At 37.8% G+C, this 21,593-nt stretch overlaps 1 long non-coding RNA gene across 6 annotated transcripts in view; it reads left to right on the top strand.

The window, feature by feature from the left end:
* The window catches only part of LOC308060847, a 60,018-nt gene continuing 38,425 nt past the window's right edge, over window positions 1-21,593 (top strand). For 5 of the 6 annotated variants that reach the window (XR_013926934.1, XR_013926935.1, XR_013926936.1 and 2 more), the window contains exon 1: window positions 1-21,593. This exon is cut by the window's right edge. This is a non-coding gene — a long non-coding RNA (uncharacterized lncRNA). The other variant, XR_013926939.1, reaches the window with a different exon arrangement.

The raw sequence follows: 21,593 nt of genomic DNA on the forward strand, positions 1-21,593 counted from the left end.
AATGGAATTTTGACTTGTGTTTATAATGCATTTTGACTGCTTACTTCAATATGTATGAACTAGGGGTCTTACCCCTATGTCATGAAAACTACAAGATCACAGAAAGTGCTACTCTACTTAGGAAGAAATCATGGGGGGGAAGGGAAGTGTGGTCCCTCATCTGCAATTTCTTCCCAGATCAGGACTGAGGCATCTTGTCAGGACAGTAAAAGCAAGCTCCAACTGTTCACTGCTGAACCGTACATGTCAATGACTACTATGAACAGTGCATCAGCCATCAAGGCTATAAATTCAGCACTTCTCATGTTTTAAAGGGAACAACCCCCTATTCACATTTTGTTTCCAAGGTGATAGATATAAAAAGTATCAAAGCTTTCAGCTAAACAAATCAAGGTATCGTTGTGCAATGCTATGTAAGTGGCTCAGGTAAGTAACACTAAATCTTTTAGTGACATTCAAAAGATTTCTATCAGAGGCAAGCCTTAGTTTCAAGAGTTCAGGTTTCTGCTTTGCTCGAGCTCTGCAGCTTAAAATGTTTCAATGCATTGCTGAAGGTAGCCTAGATGCTGCACCAAAGCAGAAGTTAGAATGCTTAACAATGCTGACTGCCCCAGGTGCTTGCTGCCTGTACACCAGCACGGACTTGATTTCTGTTTTCCATTATCTATCGACCTTCTGAATGAAAAGGAATTTTTATAGTGAAAAATCTTTATCTTTCACTCAATCTCACTTCATGCCATCAGGGTAAAATTAACACCAAAATAGTATAAACACACAAAGGGGGCAGATCTTTCCGGCTTAGTCTATGTCTGATTATAGTGTAATCATTCTCAGTTAAAACAGCTGCTTCTTTATTTGCATTAGTCATTAGCTCAATAAACAGTACTGCTGTCACGTAGACAATATCTTCAACATTCTGTAACAGTTATAAACTTAGCTTTACAAGTGATGTAGAAAAGCATTCTTAATCCCATCATGCACACAGAGAAACTAGCACAGACTTGTTGAAACAACGATTTTCAGATATGACTGCCTACTATCAAGCCATTTAGGGTCAGATTTTTCAGATGAGGTGAATATCTACTGCCTTTACTGAATAACAAAATGCCTCCATTTGACTGAGACTATCCAGCAAAACCACACACTGAAATACATAATTTCGTCAGGGATACATGTATTTTCAGGGTACTTTTTCTGACTTGTAGGCAGAGCTGCCAGCTTTCTTATAAAAGCAGGTGTCTATAAGTAGGATGTTAATTAGGGTACACTAATATGTCTTGTTCCTAATATCCATTTTTGTAAATATGTTCCAAGAAATGGAATAAAGGTTGAAGTTCCTTGATAAATATATACAGTAAAAGGCATAGACACAGCAAGACCGAAAGACATATGGCAATATGTATGAAGAACCTTACTTGACAAAAGAAATAAATGGCATATGTAGTTTGGACACCTGAGTAGGGACAGTTTAGATGAAGATGAAGGATAAGCAAATTAAAACCCAAGAATCACTGGAAATTGGTATAGACCTCCCAGGCAAGATTTAGAAAGAAAAGGAAGATAAGGAAAGCCTATAAAAGGGATAGATCATTAATCATTGGAAATTCAATTAGTTAATATTGACTGGGCCAGCAATTATGGGATTGATAAGAAAGGGTACCTCTTCCTGGAGGTAATACAGGACTCTTTTCTGATACATTTTGCAGACTATCCAGTAAAAGTACAGGCTATTTTGTACTTACTCCTAATATTGCTGGGAAATAAGACAAGGATGATAAATAAGATAAAAGTTGAGAGTCATCTAAAGTCTAGTGATCACAATGTCATCAGAACTTCAAATGCCCTTGAGGTTATAAATGTGAAAGGCAATATCTCAAAATCACTGGACTTTGAAATATAAATAAATAAAAATACAGAGTGAGTGAATGTGGAATGAGTTGAAAAAAAGTTGATTAAAATCAATTTCAGTTTCAGGAATTTAGTATTAATAACTAGGTGGATAGCACAGAAGCAGCCCTGAGAGCTGGCCCTCAAGAGACCTTGTTTCATGAGAAAATGCTGGATTTTTATTCTCCTGGATGGTAGATACCGGGTGTATTTTAGAAATAATTTGTGTGCTCTCTTGGGAAATATACCAGCCATGCAGTTCTTTCTCATGAAAACCTTGTCGGTTGCTTCAGAAGACCCTGTTTACTTACACTGATGCTTGAAAATGAGATATTTCAGTTCAAAGGGGACAGATTACAATAAAGAATTACACTTCCAGAAAAACAGGAACTGAAAACACTGACAACTTTGCAGACATTCCTATTAGAATAGGATTAATTTTATGTCGCAGAAACAACACTGCAGCCATCTTTGAGTCACATGAAATGAACAGGTTAAGAGTAAAGTAGTAAGCTAATCATATCACTTATGCTTAGAAGAGGAGTTTTCTTGAAAAGAGGTATCTCATAATTTCACAGGACAGGGAAGGCTGATGTTTGGCAGGGCTTGGCTAAATTAAAAAAAGTGTTTGCTCTCAATTTTTTCTTTGGCTTCGTTGCTTTCGTCTTCACTGGTCTTAGTAATAACTGCTGCTCAGGAATGTGCAATCTGCCAGACTGCAGGTAGTAAGAGTCAAAATTTTCTTTTTTCTTTCAGTAGTACAAAACAACTGTAATATGCAAAGACATTCTGTCTGCCACCTTTTAAGACAATACTTCCCAGTGTTACGATCTGCATATATCCAATAGCTTAGTGGTTAAAGTACTTTCATGAACCACTGGAAAATTGGGCTCTATTCCACTAATGTGGATTGAGGAATTGAACTCTAAGGCCTCATGTTCTGAGTGAATGAATACTTGGATTACTGGGCTCTTGAATAGAAATATCAAGTATTCATTTTCAGAGATTCAAGAAATTCTATGAAAGCAGCTTTATCCTTCTTATGAAGTGTTTGAAATTAAAATTAACTTTAAAGCGATAGGAATATTTTATGTAACAGATTTTTCCTGTTTCTGGCTTATATTTAACAAACAATAAATATATAGCAAGTTATTAAAATCAGTTGTCCCGACTTCCCTGCCCCCCACCCTTTTTTTTTTTCTTTTTTTTGAGAAAGAGAGAGAAGGAGGAGTAGTTTGGTCTGGATTTTTGACTCAAATGTTGAAGGGAAGAACCAATTCATCTTCTAAATATTATGATAAAAACTGGAATGCGAAGCCACTGCTTTGGAGAACATGGAACATAGTGAGAGTATGCTACTGGTTTTAGCTGTAGCTTTATATTCCAAATATTTAAAGCATGGTCTTTACATTTAAGACAACTCTAAGTTTTAGTTAGCTAGATGGTTTCCCAGGCTCAAGATACTAACAGTAGACTCCGATTGTTTCTTTCGTAGACCAAAAGCTTCCTGCTGTGAGCTCTTTTCTTAGTTCATAATAACTGAACTTGGAACTTTGGCCTCTTAAGCTACAGTGACAGCTGAGGTGTTTCTTTGCAAATTACATCAACTTCAGATCCTGTGTTTGGCAGAGCATTAATGTACATGTAGTTCAAGAAGTTTACTTTTTTAATGTACTTTACAGAAGTTTGACAAGGCAATTCTAAATAAAAAGTTATTGAGGTGGAGCAGTTCAGGTGTAGGGCTCAGGGAACAAACAGTGAATCGTATTTCTTTATGGTAGACTGAAGCTTAAAGAGATATCAATTACAATTAGACACTGTCAAAACAACAAAAATATTCTTAATAGCATCAGGAAGATTTTAGGTTTCATGTCTAGTGAACAATACCCTTAACATCTTTGCCTGGAGCTTGTAAAATAAAATCTGAAAAGCATCTTGCATTTCTTGAGTGGTTTAGGTAATGAATCACCCAGGATTATTTATTATAAAACTCAGTGTTGGGTTATTTTCCTCCAGAAGGATAACTTTATTTTTTCTTTAAATGTGATTCTACAGTTTCAACTGAATTGCAAAATACTGCATGATCAGTGAAGTAGGCAGTACCACCCAGCAAATACCAACTTTTATCAACAGGTATTATAACAGTAGTGTATATAATACCTCAGTGGTGTTATATGCAAATACTGTATATGAAATACTGTGTGACACAAAAAGATGAGTAAAGGAGTGAGTGGAATTGTTACAGCAAGAGAAGACAAGCAGCTAGAAAGTGTTCAGGTATAAGTAGGACCACAGAATGAAGCCTCAAATAGACTGCTGTAAGCAAAGTAAGGAAAGGATTCCTGTAAAAATATAAATATGAACGTGAGGGGTGTTATTCCTAGAAAAGTCACTGCTTTAAAACTGTTTGCCATGCTGTTACAGTTACATTTGAGGGTCTTTCCGTAAGAAAGAATTTGCAATCAGTCAAGCTGACATTGTTTCTCTGGGTTGAAGGAGTTAGACTGGCTCTCCGCAAATTAATTTATGAAAATAAGATAAATACATTGGACCTGTCATTTGAGGGGGCCAGATGCATGGTAATAGCTAGAGATATACTGAGGTAGCGATGCCTTGGCTAGAGACATACATCTCCAGCCTTTCTCTTCATTGATCTGTGGTGAGACCGCAGATATGGGAGAAGTAGCCATGGCATTAGGTTAGTGAATCTATTGCTCAGTTAAAGGCAGAATTTTGAGTCTGATTAAACTGTCTCAGAAACAGAAAGAGTTGAGTAAAACTCCTATGCAGGTGCTTTGATGTGTCACTATCGTATTCATGTTCTACTATTTTACTAAATTAGGTTCAAAAATAGATGTGAGCATATGTTTATATAATACTGTTAGGGAACTGTGATACTGTTTCTACTAAGGTTTGCAGGTTTTGCTGAACGCTGCATATTTCTGATGGATTTCACTGCTGCTGCTTGGGTTTAGCTTGACTCTGAGACTTTTTTTAGAGGTGGCATAGAGGTAACTCTGTTTTGGTAGGAAAATATGGTCATTCCCGGGCTTGAACTTTTTGCCAGGACAAGCAGAAGTACACAGAAATACAACTGGAAGAGGGAAAAACTGACTAAAACTAAATTCTTAGATTTGGCATAAGACTTTCACAGGCAATACCTTCAATGCTTAGGCTGTGGAACCTTGAACTGATTCTGGAGTCAGGGTTTATGAGCCAAGGTGAAGGTGGTGTGCCCTACACGATACAAGTGGCTGTGCTGCAAGTAGTATAGCCACATCGGCTTTGTAGCCAGGATAATGATGTCTGTTTTCCAATCTGAAGAATCTGGTAGAAAGATTTATATCGTTTTCAGTCTCCAAGCCTGCAAAAAAAGGATGGACAGAAAGGAGGAAAAAAATAATAAATTCAATGGTTATAGCAGAGAAACTATTCTGTGATTTTGGCTTTGGTTAGTTGCGTGACAACTCTGTAACCATTTATCACATCAAATTAATTTTGCAAATTAACCTGTGGTACTACAGAATATGGATTATCTCAATTATGGAAATGTGGTTTCTATCACTATTCCATTATTATACCACCCCACTCACAAATTTATAGTAATAAATGCAGGGCAGAACTTTCACTGATATTATCACACCCAAAATTGCTCATTCTGCTGCACATTATTTTACAGAAGCTGTTATGTGCACCTGGTTAGAACTTATACTGCAAAGTTAAATAATATTTCAAAGAGAAAGATACCTAACGTCTGGAAAAATTATGAATGTCTAGAAATGATTAATCGATAGTGTCTAGATGCTATGGTGATAGACCTCTCAAAAAGGCTTATATAATTATAATGGTGAACTTTGGTGTAAGCTATGACAATACTATTATTTCCAACTGTATGTCATGGAAAATTAACTATTTACTTTGGATACACTGACTGTTCATTTTCAAGTATTAACTCCTCAGTAGGTCCTTCCTCAATACCTTTAATTTTCTCTTTCATAGCTTAATCACAGGCCTATGCTATTTTCTCCAGCCGGGGCATGCCCACACAGGTGAATGCAATACTATGCAGCTATACTGAAGAGTGATTATTGGAAACAGTAAAAAATAACAAGGCATGTTAACCTTGCAAAGCAAGATGGGATGAGGACACTGTTGTGCTTCCAGTCCCTGAGCTAGCTAGCGTTGTGCCGGAACAGCAATGCGCTGCGCACACAAATTATGGTTTCTGGGAGGGGAAGAAAGAGTTGGAGTTAATATCTTTTGTTTTAGACCAAGTGACTGTGGTTGTGAAATAAAGAGTCATAGAGCTTTAGCTGCTGCAGTATCAGCCAGTGCTGTGCATGTTTATCAAAGGACTGAGTTTTCTAGCAGCTGATTCTAGCAGATTCCATGTTTTACTCAGTTTACCTCAATATTGCTTGTTCTTTCACACCCTTTAGTAGTCACTGAGGCTTTCTTACCCTGACTTTTTTTTTTTTTTTTCCCTGTGGAATTGTATGTCCCAGGTTTGCAAAATATTGACTGTTACAGTTTAAAAAACCAAAATCACAGTCACATAAACACCCATAAACACACAAAAGTGCTTATTGTAAAGAGATTGTATGGCTTCTCAAAAAATACACACAGAGGCAGCAGGGACTAAATTTTTAGCCATGGACAAGGCATGAGAGTCATTTTAAGAACCTAAATTTGGGAAAGTAGTCCCTGGCACCACAGTAATGCCAGTCATCTTTACAGCAGGCAATTAACATGCGTGACTCTGGAATCCTCTCTGGGTTTATGTGATAAAACACCATGAGGTTGATTGGACTGCTTTTCCCCTGCAAAATCTAGCTTCCCTTTGATTCTGAGGAAAGTCCTAACTCTGTTTGATTATAAGGTCCTGTACAAATCCTCAAGAGAGGTAAGCAGAGGTCCCTGTATGTTGGGTCTGTCATAATTTCCTTATAACAGCTCTATTATGGATAATTCCCTGGAAGTCAGCTGTAAAGCTCAGCAGGTCCCCTCCTGATATCCTTCACATTTGGATAATTAACTGAGCTGTTTGAACAACAGAAACTTTATAATGTTCAGCAGTGGGAGTCTTGCAGTTGATCAGCTTTGCCTTCATCAGCACTTGTCATTTTAACACTTGAAGGGTAATGTTTCAGGATGAATATAATCTTCAGCAGGAAAAGAAAAGATTTTAAATGTACAGGAAAATAAAGGCTTCAATAAATTTATTATGCAGACTGTAATACTCCTTGTGCTGCGTTGCTCATGTACTCTGTGCTGCTGTCTAAGAAGGATTTAGTCAACCTTGTATCTGTACAAAATAGGCTTTGCTTCATTGCAAGGGGAAAACAAGCAGCGAATCCTCACAGAAAGCCATCCTCAACGCCCTAAGAAATAGCAGGCATGAAACCTTCATGCTGATCACAGCAGTCTTTTCCCGGCAAAACTTATTTTGTTTAGAAACAGTAAAATGAAATAGCTTTTGTTGTTGTTGGTGGTGGTTTTTTTGTTTTGTTTTGTTTTGTTTTTTTTCCCCAATTCATCTGATAGTTAAAAATGATCCAAGTATCAAGCATTTTTGTGGAGCTTAAAGGAGCAAAGCTGTCACTTTCTACTGAAATTCAGGGCAATAGGGCACTGAAATTTAAGACTATTTGACATTTATTTATTATCTAACTGCCACAAAGACTGTTTGTAATTAAGAGGAGTTTGAAAATCATGGTGCATTATTTTACGTTCTAGAAGATAGTTGCAGCAATAATTATTATAGTGAGATGTTATTGTTTTGAAGGCTATCTGTAACCAGAATAAGAAATATATTTTAAAATATAGAAAAAAACAGCGTATCCATAGTGGTTAGAAATATCCACATTTCTTGAAGCAGTTTATCTTAATTTTAATCACCTAAGTGGAACTACAAAAAAAAAAAAAATCTTCAAAGGTTTATTCATTATTCTTAAGTTTCTGGATGTGTGGAGACCTAAAGAACATAAATATAACCTGGCAGAATAGTGTATGTAAAAAAGAAATAAATAAATAAATCTATAAACCAGGATCTCCTGATTATACCCTGGGTATGAACATTTCCATGGATGAATTTGTAAGAATAGGCACTGATTCCCATGAGATTCACACTGATGAGGTTAAGATGCGCTATGTTCAGGTCAGGTTATTCTGTTGATGTTTGCCTTCTGAAGAGGGTTGTTCAGCATTTTATTCTCCACACACACACACACACACCCCACCCCACCCCACCCCTTCCCCCCGGAGCTTGGATAAGAGCAAGCACAATAAATATTGTGTTATATGAGAATGACTGATAGCAGAGAGGCTGTTTGTTGTTATAAGCCATTCTTCTTAGCACAAAACAGGCTGGTTTCTATAAGATAAGTAGAATGCCTTTTCAGTTAAAGAGGTGCCAGTTTCTCTAGGTCTTTATACTCCTCTGAGATGTGAACCTATTCTTTAACAATACAAGCAATGTCTAGGCTTGTTAGCATAGCCTCCCATGATAATATTTCTTTATCCTAATGAAGTGAAAGAATATGTAGTATAATAATTCACTCTGCAACCAGGTTAACGTAAATATTTTATTAAGACAGGGGCCATTAACTGTAGCTGCAGTTAGATAAAACAAAATTCAGTGTTAACCAAATCAGGATTTTCTCTGACACCTTCCTCAAATTGCCTTACATATATATTTTTTTTTAATATTTAAGAAATATTTATCTGAAGTGTCACTGATCTCTTTCTTATAAATGCCTTGTGCTGGAATTGTCCCTGCAATGTACAACTCTACAAACAAAAAATTAATATACTGAAAGGCTTTAATCACCTACTAGAGCTCAGATAAGCCAATATTAAAACACATTTATGCATGAACAACTAATAACTAATAATTGAAAGAAATTACATGCAACTCTAGAAACCATTTCTTAATTGTTACTCATTAAAATAAATTATGGTATATTATCCCAATTACAATGCTGAAAATAGAATTTAGCAGCAGTTGTTCTGTCACTTTACCCTTCATTTTAGATTTTTATGGCAGTTATATTTTGAAAATAATTTGTCCTAATCAGATGGTGTTATATATTACCAGCTAGAAGCTATACCTCCTTGCAAGCATATCCTTAGAGAGGCATCAGGTTAAGCACTAAAACTTACACTCATTAGAGCTAATTGGATGTTATTGGAGTGAACACAAAGAGTTGTTGCTGTGGTTCAAACAACATACAAATCTGTAGATTCTTATAATTGCATAGCTATCTACTGCCTTATTTATTGCAGGCCATACAGTATTATTCCAGAGAGCTGATGTTGAAAAATTGATTGAACTTAGGCATAGGCTAAATAGTAAATACTTTGTTACTACTACAGTCCAGGTTCCTTCTGCTCATTCAGTAAATGTAGCTTTTGCAATAATAGCTAAAGCACTGAGTATAAAACTGCATGGGACTTTTAAAATGCTCTGTAGTCACACGTATGCTCTGTGTCAATGTTGCCTTTACTGTAAGATCAGCTGTTGGGAATCTAAGTACTGCTCCTGAGCATTGTTAGCTAATTGCCTTACCTGGAATTAGGTACATCCAGCACTAAACTGTATGGGACCCAAAGGAGGACAGCAAGCCAAATCATTAGCATTTTGGGCATTGGTAGGTCCCAAAACCTATGGGTCCTCAACACTTTCAGGATTTGGCCTGTCTAACGTGAAGGATTAGTCATTTGCTTGAATTTAGTAATCCACACAATGTCTTTGGTGGTAACACCATAACCACACAGGAAAAATCATATTTCGTTTTAGTCTGAAATTAAATGAATAATTGCAGCTATGTTAGCTATATTTCAAGAATATGATTCTAATATTATTTTCTCTTTCTCACGCTTTCATTCTTGCCTTACTTTAGTTAATTCTACCATCTCAAGCTGGCTCTGCAAAGGATATGTATAGCTTAAGGTATGGAGACACCTGCAGTATATGGAGGAATTAGACAGTGAATTTCCTGAAGTGGCATCAAACCGAGCTGACAGCAAATCTGACTGAAAATCTTCCAAAATGTATGGATAAGCTTCTTTTATAAACTTATTTATGCTTATTACAGAGCATCTGGCACCTACAGGAAAGGCTATAACATTGTTCTGATGGGTGTCCAGAACAGCTGCTGGGCGGGTGGAGTTGGGGATGTTGGAAGATTACTGTCCTCTGCTCCCTTTTGCCATGATCTCTGCTTATTATAGGCTTGATTGCACTGCTGACTCTGGCCTACAAAGTGTTGACTTTTGGGGCTCATAACAAATGGTTTCCTCTTTTCACCCCGGCTTGAAATGTTTCTCTCCCTTCATCTGTAAAAGTATGTGTGTCCTTCAGGAATGTGTGGCATGCAAATAATTAATGCTTGTCAAGGGAGGGAAAAAGGAGAAAGGGGACTAATCCAGTGTATATTTGAAATGAAAATAGGAGTCAGAGACATTTGGATTAGGCCCAGGAAACATAAAAGTTACAAAATAATTTCTATTTTTAGTGACATTGTAAAGTAGGATCTGTCTCTTGTCTTGTTTCTGCTTTCTCTGGAGGAGGCTGTGCTACAGAACTGAACAAGTGGTTTTTTGTAAGTTGAACTTTAGAGACTTTCTAGAACAGAATCTCTATCTTTTTGCTTCTCTTATTGTTTCTCTGAGGGGTTGCTACAAAAGAAAGAAAAAACCTTAATACCAGGAACTCTCTGTCATTTAAGTTATCTCCTTCCATCCATAGTACTATTTTACAGACTTAAATAAAAAGTAGAGAAAAAAGAGCTGGTACCATTAGATGAACTCCTTCAATCTCTCTTTTGCTTGTGTTTTCCTGGGCTGGAAGGAGTGGGAAAGGTCATTGTTGTTTATTTTAAAAGTTAGTCAATTTTTTTTCACTTATGTTCAGTACAGATTGCTGAGAATGAAAAGTTAGGAAGCCGGGAAGGAAAAGGAGAGGCCTGGAAAAATACAGGCAAGAAAGAGACAGAAGAAATGACAGAAAATGGAGAGGAATACCCTAAGAAGCCGAGGTAAACATAAGTGTCATGGATACATCTATGTGGGTGGGAATTCTCAATGCACTTCTCTCTCTTCTCAAAAATATCCCCAAACTTTCTGTTAAATTAACACATTCAACTGCTGAAATTTAGGAATTATCATAATAAAGAGTTATGGTTGATCATCAGCTGCACCATCCCTGGTGTCGAAGCTGTATGGTATGCTCCTTAATTACACTGTATGTTGGTAATTTTTTCTGTAAGTTTGTTATGTAGCCTAATGCATTGAACAAGATAAAGCTCACAGGATGGCAGCTGTTAGTCATCCTGAATGATGAAGATACTAAATCATATTCTGCTGTGAGTTTTCTTGACTTCCATTACTATGCGCAATCCATATCTATTCATTATTACCTTGCTATTTATATTCTTAGAGGAGGGTCTGAGGCTCAGAGTGATTGGGGCTTGAACCATGAGGTTTCCACTAACTTTAAATATCTGGCCTGAGACACATGCCTGCTAACAACCTTTCAGTCAAATCTAGCTTTCTGCATAGTTAGGTCTCTTGTCTTTACTGTTGGAGAGACAAAAAGTTGTTTGAGTGGTAAATGGGATATAAACAGCCAGCAAATCCTTCTTCTACATCTGGTCATAGCCCAGCTGCTAAGCACATAAACCTTTCCCAATTATAAATCCTCCCCTCCAGTTCACCCTGTGGTACCTGCAAAAGGATGACTTTGGCTCCATATTGCCTCAGGGGCTGGTTTTGTTGCTTGTCCAAGCAGTCAGATGCAAGTTACTGTAAATAAGGCTTTTGCTGTACAGGAGTCTTCTCTCTTCTTACTTTCTTTTGCTGAGAAGTCCTCTGCTTCTCCAAAAGCAGAAGTGGGGGCTGTTAGGTCCTCAGACTTGAAATAAATGGCTACCGAGCTTGGCTCACATAGTTTTAGCAAAATCAGTATTTTAAGTTGTCTTTCATGTATGAAAAATTTCATTTTCAAATGTTTTTTACTTAGTTCTAGCTATTGGTCTTCAGACCTTTAGAAAAACAGACCTCAAACCTCTGGAGTGTCGTACTATAAAAGGAGGAATATGAAGCAGCCTCTAGAGGAAAAGTGTGATTTAAATTAATTCCCTGAACCACAGAATAACTATATGACACAGAGAAGGCATTTTAAACACATACACACATACATTTTTTTCAGTATGCTCCTTAGAGTTGCTGTTTAATCAGAAGTTGATCCTTTCCTTTTCTTGATAACTAAGCCAAACATAGCAGTCCAATACCGAATTCCTCTAGCTCTTCACACTCACGTGTACTATTTCTTCATGCATTCCACTCAGAGGCGGAATAGAAAGAACTGTTTTTCATTACGCTGACTAGTTGTTGTTCGGTTCCCGGGCAGAATGGAAGTGTGATGCCAGTTTAATGGGCAAGGAATTGTTTACATTTCTAGTATTGCTAATTGAATGTGTTATATTAATAGACACATTCCAGTAGAAATAAAAACAGGATTCCAGTCCAGGAGACTTAGAATAAAATGTTTCAAAATTACTTGACACTCAACCCTAGATTGAATTGCTGCAGAAATGAGATAGAAAAGATATCTGCAGCCTTATGTTCAGTCCTGTGTCTATATAGCCTGTGCAGCACTAAACCAAGCATTCAAAATATCAGTTTTAAAGCTAGAATTTGCTTTGTTAGACAACATTAGGTTGGAAGTAGCATGTTCTGGAGCAGCTAAATAGCAGCCTTAGCATGCAGTGGTCCTTGTGTTTGTAGCCCTTGGAATAAAAAGAAAAAGTTAGACCTCTTCTTTGTGATTTTTACTGCTGCTAGAGGAACATCCCATTTCTGTTGGACATCTGGTATTGGTTTACATAGAAAGCCAGACTGGAGAAAATAAACTGCTGGGTTTTCCTTCCTTTTTAACTTATCCTGCTGGTATAGTTACTATATAACCAGCAGATACTTACTATATAACCAGCAGATACTTGGTCAAGTTAGGATTAGGATAAAGAAGTGAAGATTCTGTGAGACCAAAGACCAAGGGCTTATTAAAGCAAGAGCTTGGTCAGTACCTATCAAGGGAGCTGCACGGTATTACTAATCCATAGGTACTGCAGAAAGAGACAAGAACCCTTGTGGAAAACATCTGCCTACTTAAATAAAAAGAACAGTTGGCTGAGGTGGTAGGAACATTGGAAGCAGGGTACAATATAACTCAAATCATACTGTGGCTTTACATTAGTTTTAAAGCAAGTCTAAATTACATTATCTGTAAATTCACCTGGTGCCTGTCAAAAAAACCCCAAAACACAACTTTGATATTACACTGATGACACTTTTCTGTATCCTGTTTTCCACTGGAGCTGGCAGAGATTGTCATTTCACACAGCTGCCATCAACAGTCATTTCCCCTTTAGGTAATATGAAATTCTGGTAGTTAAAATACACTGAGTTCATATTATCAGCCCTTCTGTAGGTAGGTTCTGCAATCTTCCAAAAAATAGGAGTGTAGCTTTCCTCCCCTTTTAATGCACTTTCTTTTTCTACAGATGCTTTGCCACACACAAATCTTCCTGCTGCAGTTTAGCAGCGACTGTTTCCAAAAGAATCCCCTTTTTTCTTTAAATAATGTGTTAGGGGAAAGGTACATATACAAAAAAGAAATTCAAACTCCTTTCTAATCTTACTGCAATAGACCTTTAATGGCTTTTATCATTTCAATACTGGAAAACAAATGTTAATATTAGAGTAACCTGAGTTTAACCTCACAACACTGCTGTAAGGGGCAAATATATCATTATCTCTCATTTACCAGTGGTGGCCTGAAGCATAGACAGATTTTTTTGTGTCTGGCCCAAGGTCATGTAGAAATGCTGTAGCAGAAGTATAATGAGATGCAAGATCTTCTGAGTTCTATTCTAATACTTATTAGCTATCCTTTCTATGTCATTAATGGTAATGGGAGGCATTTATACTTACCTAGGAGAACATTAGCCTGAAGAAATGTTTTTTTCCCAAGCATGGCAGAATAGAATCTTGTACTTTCTGTGATGGCTGCTCTTGATCTTAGCACAGAGTTATCTAAACCTGTCTGGGTCTAACCTCAGTAATAAAAAAATCAAAGAGGTTGCAAAGAGAAATTCTGTTCTCTGCAGATTAGCATTGTGAGGTTCCAGCTTGCTGTTGCTTCAGTGTTCTGAGTCACAAATACTCTGTTGGAAAATAGAGAGGAATTTTCTTTCTACTGGTTTCAACTGCTGGCCTTCCAAGTCCACTTTAGAAATAGGAAATCAAGCTAGTTACTGGTGGCCTATGCATCAGCAGTAGCAGACGTTATGTATGTGATAGTTACTGTAGTCAGCTAACGTTCTCCTGGGCTGCAAGAGGTAAAATGACTTCTTGCTCTTTTGAAAGCTAAGAAAGAAGAGAAACAAGAGAACCCTGATTAGTCAGAGTGTCATAAATTTATGGCAACAGAGTCAAAGAAGGGGATTTGACAATCTTTTGCTATTGTTCTCTGTTGCCATTATTATTTGTTTGCCTGTTTGCTGTAGCAGAACAATGCTTTCAAGGCCTCTGCACTGCTAGAACTGACAGAGCACAGGGGGACACTTCTCCAACTTATTTAAAGTGTGCAGTTACTCCCATGAAGTCCTGCTAAGTACAGGGCTGAACTACACAACTATCAAAGCTCATATATAAGTTTTCAGTGCTTGTTCTTTGGACACCTGTATTCTTCATGAAAATGCAATTTTCATGTGCCTAAGATATAGATAGCTACTGCAGGCATGTCACAAAAGAAATCAGAACTTCAATTAAAATTTTATAAGAAAATAAAATCAATCTTAGATGGGCAAAATATTTCTTTGAAGCTTCACTAGGTTACTTTAAAAAAATATCTGTGAAGTCTCCGTATATCACAGGAAACTCTTTGTATTGCAAAAGATTGCCACTTACATGGAAATGAGACCCTTTATTCCAACACAGCAAGTAATGCAGTTCCACTCACTGACACTGTGCATGAAAACATCTCTATGAGATCTTTCTGAGATGTGAGGCAATATTAAGGGGTGGGTTTGGAGTGGTTTTTGTTGTCTTTTTATTTTTCTGTTGTTCCAGTGACACATCATTAAATTCAAGTTTATCACTATGCTAAAATGTCTCTCCATCTAATTTGGTAATGGTAATGAAGAGGGGACCAAGCTCTTTGTATAAGACACACGTTATACACTAAATAAAGGTCGTTACAATCTAGTTGCTAATAAAACTCCACAGAAAATCAGTTGAATCATATAATTTATATGTCCTTGCTGAATCCAGAGAGAAAGGACATAATTCTTTAGTATAGTAATGTCACCCAATAGATGGCAGTATCATCTTTATAATAAAATACTTTTTTTAGCCAGTACAGAGACATTTGGGATGAATTTCAGCTTCTGGCTGCCAATTGACAAAAGAAATATGGGACTTTTTGTTTTAAAAAGTGGCATTATAGGAAAACATAGCAGAGTGCATCGTTTTCTAATGGGACTTTTGTCAGTTCTACTTAATACAATCACAATTTCGTTCATTGGGAGTGTTGTTATTCTCACTAATCAGGATTAAAAAGTACGGCTTGAATAGTTCCAAATGATCATTGATTCCTGACTATAAAAGACATTCTGTTTATTGAACAAAAGCTTAGACAGAGGAATCTGTACTCTATTATTAGGGTTAGAAATATGTATGCTGATAATGTACATGCATGTGAACACACATGCTCGTGCAAACACATAAGTGTGCAGTCTTCAAGCTGTCAGTTGAGAAAAAACATCTTTTTCTATAGGAAAAAAACGTTTCTAAATATACTGTTGTTGCATAGTTATTATTTTGGAAAGAAAGATGAACAGATCTACATATGAATGCTAGGAAAGATGAATCTATATAGGTCTAAATTCTTGACATGAGGCTAAGATGAACACTAAAAACATGAACACTCCAAATCAGAGATAACTTCATTTATGAATAATTTATAACTTTGACTACAATTATTTCCTAATTTAGAGGAAAATTGAATGTTAGGTGACTGATTTTCAAATTTTATTTGAGGAAAATGCTTTAAACTCATTGACCATTCTGATTGCCAGTACTGCTATATTTAAAGCAAGAAAGATATACTATTTGGGCATAAAAACAAAAGCAATTTTGTGACCACTTTCAGAGTAGTCTTTTTTTTTTTCCTCAGGTTGAAAATGTCATTAGTTCACTAGGTGCTTTGTCTTATTTTGTGTAAATGTTATGGGTGCTTCTAGTTGCTGATTCAGAAAATAATAGCATGTGGTTATGAGAACCACCACCACCATGCACAGACCAGTGTTATTGTTTTCTCAGTAATGACCAGACTACGTAACAGACTGTCAGCAAAATTATCCTGCCACATCCATTCTACTGAGTACTACTTCAAATAAATACAACTACATATGGATATCTGTATATGGTTTTTTTATGGTTCCTAAAATAGATCAGCAGCTTTTAAAGACAGTAAAATGTTAAACTTTAATTTGCAAATGGTGTTACTTTCTATCAGAAGAGCAAAGCTTTCTGTTCAGCATATCATGTGACATTTTATGTCCTTCCCCCACTGAAATACCTTGACTTTCAACAGGGCACTTTGCATTAAGCAGAGAAACCCCTATGCACCCATAATTACAGACAGTTGTTAATTATTGTAAGTAGTGCATGATTTTGGAATTATTAAAACCGTTAAATCCATTCTGCAATACTGCTCTGATTTGAAAAAGCAATTTTCAAATTATGATAATTAAGATTAAAATATCATAATCTCTCATATTGACAAGTCAAATCACATAAAGCAAGGAACAGTTGGCTGAAGTCTTTTCTTTTTAAACGTTCTCTAAAAAATTGATCAGTTATAGTTCAAATTGATGCTTGATGCTTAATTAGTCATGTATGGAATTACTATGCAATGATTGTGGCAACATGCAAATAGCTGGTATACGGTATATTCTTAAGCTTATAGTGTAAGCATAGGAAATAAAAAGGGCAATCAGGAGCAAGATGAAACTCAGATTTGAGAAATTTGACAAATATGCCATAGGGAACCTAATGACTGTAAGTTCCTATCCCCATCTTCTAGGAAAGCTATGGTAAGAATACTAACGAACAACTGAAATCATAGAGCAACAGAAATGTGGGAGGAGACTACAGTTCTTTGGCTGAAGGTGAGAGGGGGACATGAGCAGGCGTGCTGGGGGCTCTTCGCCAAGGTGCTTGCCTAGGTGTGTTAATGTCAGTATTGAAGGGGTGAGTCTGTATCCTTGCACTCTGTATCGCTGTGGTTTTGTACGGGAACAGTGGAAAACACAGAGCAGGGGTAAATCCTTCAGCAGAAGGGAAGACAAAAAAGAACACTATTGCAGAGGCCATTTTAGCTCCCCAAAAGGTCCCTGAACCAGGACAAGTAGTAAAAAAACCATTTGTTTTCAGTTAAGATGTGATGTAGCACTCTATTTGTACAAAAAAGGGAGGGTAATTGCTTCGGTTGGCATTGATCCCACCAAATTTTAAGTACTTAATTGAGGATCCTAATTAAGAGTGTAGTTGTCCTAAGTTCTTGTATAATCAATAAAAAGAAGCTTCTAGAGGGCAATTCAAGTCTTGCATTAACTCAATCACTACAGAAAAAACAGTCTTTCTCCACTGAGTCTTAATCAGCTTTTTATTAACAAATGTTAGTTAGGTTGCTTCACATTAGGAACAGTAAGGGTAGACCTTTAGTTTTGAAAACTGGACTCGTTAAGTGGTTCATTTTTCCTTTTCATGCCGTAATGGAATTTGTTCTCTCCTCCATCTGCCTTTTCTATTGTTCTTTAAGTTGAGTTGCTCTTCACGTTTGGGTGAATGCAATGGTTTGACCCTGGCCGGACACCAGGTGCCCACCAGAGCTGCCTGTCCCTGCCCTCCTCAGCCGGGCAGGGGGGACACAGAGCGGAACACTCGTGGGTCGGGGTAAGGGCAGGGAGAGCGCCCACCAGTTACCGCACGGGCAGAACGGACTCCGCTTGGGGAGATTAGTTGAAATTATGACCTTTCAAATCAGAAAAAAGACCTTTCCCTACCCTCCCTTCTTCCCGGGCTCAACTTAATGCTGGATGTCTCTCCCACCTCCCCCTGGCACAGCTGAGGAGGGCAGGGACAGGGCGAATTCGGTGGGCGCCCCTCGCCCCCTGCCCTGCCCCAGCCTGCGGCCCCCCCACGGGAGACAGTTCCCCGGGGCTGAGGGGCACAGCCTGCCCCGCCGGGGGCTGCACCAGGGGCTGCCGGGGGGATCTGCTCAGGGCCTGGAGCCCCTCGGCCTCCTGCACCCGCCTGGGGGCTGCGGGGCTGCTGCTCTCACAGTCTCACTCTTCCCCCCAGCTGAAGTTGCCATTGCGCCATTTCCCCCCTTCTTAAACGCGCTGCCCCAGAGGCGCTGCCACCATCGCCCCGGGGCTCGGCCTCGGCCAGCGGCGGGTCCCTCTCGCAGCCGCCTGGCATCGGCTCTGCTGGACATGGGGGAAGCTTCTGGCAGCTCCTCACAGCAGCCACCCCTGTACCCCCCCGCTACCAAAACCTTGCCACGCAAACACAGTACAGTGAATTTACAAAAATTAAAACGTTTGGCTCGGAACATAATTTCCAAGGAGGAAAAAAAAAAAAATAGAACCAACAGGAAACAAAATTGCACCATCAGTGCTTTAATGCATCTGACGAAATCCACTCTTGTTGTGACGACCTCTAAACAGAGGCATGAAAGGTAATGGACACATGGACACCTACTCTGTCTTGAACTGAGCTCTCTCAGGGTATTTCATCCTTAAAGTAATTTGTAGTTCTCCTTGTTTTCTAGGAATCTCGTGATTCTGGGTTATATATGCACACTGAACTCTCCCATTCACAAACATAACCTCACTGCAGATAATAACCTGTGATGGAGTTATTTGCTATTTTTGAGCAATTACATTAATCATTTCTTGTATTCCCTGCTTCAAATTCCCTGCTGTTATCAAAGCCTAGAGAGTCTCAGACCTCAAGAGAGGAACTGCAGACAGACTTGACAAGATACTGACATCCGTCTCAGCTCGATGTTCAGCTGGGGAGATCAAGAATTTTCTGTTCCCTGCCTTTAGCACCGAAAAAAAACTTTAGGTTTGATGTGAGGTTTTTGAATTGTTTGGACCAGGCTGGGCTTTCACTCTAAGGTCTAGCTCAGGTTGCTTAAAGTGGTACATGCATTTATTTTATTTTTTTTGCCCCCTTAACAAAAGAAACAGAACATTATTTTTAGATGCCTGAAGGGTTGGCTGTCTGACTCACAAACCAACCCATATAATCAGCTTCAGAACTTAATAACATTTTTCAAGTGAACAAGGATACAGGCTGCAAGATTAAAGAGAGTCAAATGCACATAACAGCTCACTTCAACTCTGCAATCAGACAGGTAATTATTATTTCTCAGGATGCCATAGTCCAGCATTTATAAAATTTAAATATTAATTTTAGAAGTCTTAATTACAGCAACCAGAATAATTCTGTTCAAAATAGTCCCAAAAATAACTTAGCAAGAAGCTAATAGCAATTTACCTGATTGAGGAACAGGTAGAGATGTAATTAGAAACAGAAAGTGCGGTTTGCTTCTATTTGCATAGTAAATAGAAAAAGAATTTGCTCTTTTGGGGGAAGTTTTTACTTGCTTTTCATTACTGAAATAATAGGTTATCAACAAGTCACAAAAAATAAGGTTCAATTGATGAACATAAACATATGATTTGCATTGATTTATGCCTGATCTGTGTCTCTTTTATTTATCTGTAAATATCAGGTAAATAGATTACAGTATGTAAACAAAGATATTTTACAGTCATTCCTTTTTCTGATATACGGGAATAACATAATGTGCTAATTTGCTTCTCAGTGTAAATCTAACTTTAATCATGTCCTTCGCCGGGAAGTAAATACCGTGTAGTTTTCTCTGTCTGTCTCAGACAGTGGTTGTGCAAGGCAAGGTCATGTACTGGTTCTGTGGCTGGCACATCTAGGGAATTTTCTTGTCTTCATGCTGCTGCTGAGGAGCTCTCTATACTGACTCTCAACAGCAACCTGATTGAAATGTATTGTTAGTAAATTCGGCGGTATTACCAACCTCACTAATACAGAAGACCATGCTATCGTAAGTACATAACAAATAAGATTAATTGACGAATGCTGTAGGATATAAAGACTGCAGCTGTGATCTGGTCCAACTGTGCTGGGTTCCATAGACTCTGCTGTGGAGACTTCATATTATAAATACAGAAAACAAGAACATATACCCACATTTTACAAAATGACAAACCCAAGTCATATAAATTTTGAATAATTTGTTTTACATCATACAGAAGACCATTTCTTGATTATTTTCCTAACTACACTGTTTCAGTCAGTTTGGATCTTTCCCCCTTTTCATGCACTACATGGAACTATCAGTCATTTTCCTTCCCTTTTTTAGATAGCACAGTACATGAGCTCTTCCATTTTTTCCTCTTTTTCCCCCCTTTTTTTCCCTGTAGTTGTCAGGGTTTACCTTTCGGGATGTCATTCACAACCCAATGACCCCTTCTCGAGTTACCAAAGCTATTATGTGTCTGAGCTGGTGCGAGAATTGTTGCAATACTTCACATTAGTAGTAATTTATCTTTGATGGATACAGGGAAACTATTTTATGATAAATGGCTTGTATCCGTTTATCCAGTGTAGAAGTTTGCTGTACAGCAGAGAGGATACTCAGAATCTTATAGTGTTAAGAGTTGGTGTTAGGTGCTCACTCAACAGTTCAAGAGGGTGCATATTTATTCGCCTGTATTACCCAAAGAGAAACTTTACTTGAAGGAAAATCGTTACGTCTGAACTTAAAGATTCAATACAGTGGGCTTGGGGTTAGAAAAAGAAGACTGAGCAGGTGAAATACTTTCTAGCTTGGCAATTTTATTATTTTGCTGAAGTTCAAATATTTGATCCAGGAAGTAATTACCAAATGCAAGGTAGAGTAAGACTTGAAGGGTGTGAGAGAGAACAGTGAGCAGGGGACCCTGGAGAATGGAAAAGGGGGTTTGGCCCTCAAAATTAAATCTACTGCTTTGTGCGTTAACAATAGACAGCTGGGCCTTCTTCATTGCTTTTGTTCATCATGACCATCAATTTTATTCTGGGCATGAGATATTTAATGCATTTTAGCGACTGAATCTCTTAATGAATGGATGTTTTCTGATGAACGCGTTTAACTGGCAAATTTCTGAGTGCCTATAGACACTAGAAGGGGTTGCTTCAGTACTACACAATATCAGTATACAACCCAGCAACCTTGACCATGCTCCTCCCTTAAAAAAACAATGGTCACTTTTTTGCTGCAGCTGAATTAATCAGCATAGACTCAGTGGAAATGGTGGCAGTAAATTGCATAAGCTATGTGTTGCCCCAAGCCTTATCTGAATTAATCTTCTCTGAGCTGTGTGCCCTGAATTTAGATCACCATACTGGCCTTTTTTGTAAATACTGTAGAAAATGTAGAATACAAATACTGTGTGGAATACAATATCAAAATAAATGATCTATTGACTTATCTTTAACACAAAACATGTCTCCTAAAAATAGGAGGAACCTTTCATGGCTTTGGA

The sequence above is a fragment of the Falco punctatus genome (assembly GCF_963210335.1).
Source record: "Falco punctatus genome assembly, chromosome: 1".
Taxonomy (NCBI): Eukaryota; Metazoa; Chordata; class Aves; order Falconiformes; family Falconidae; genus Falco; species Falco punctatus.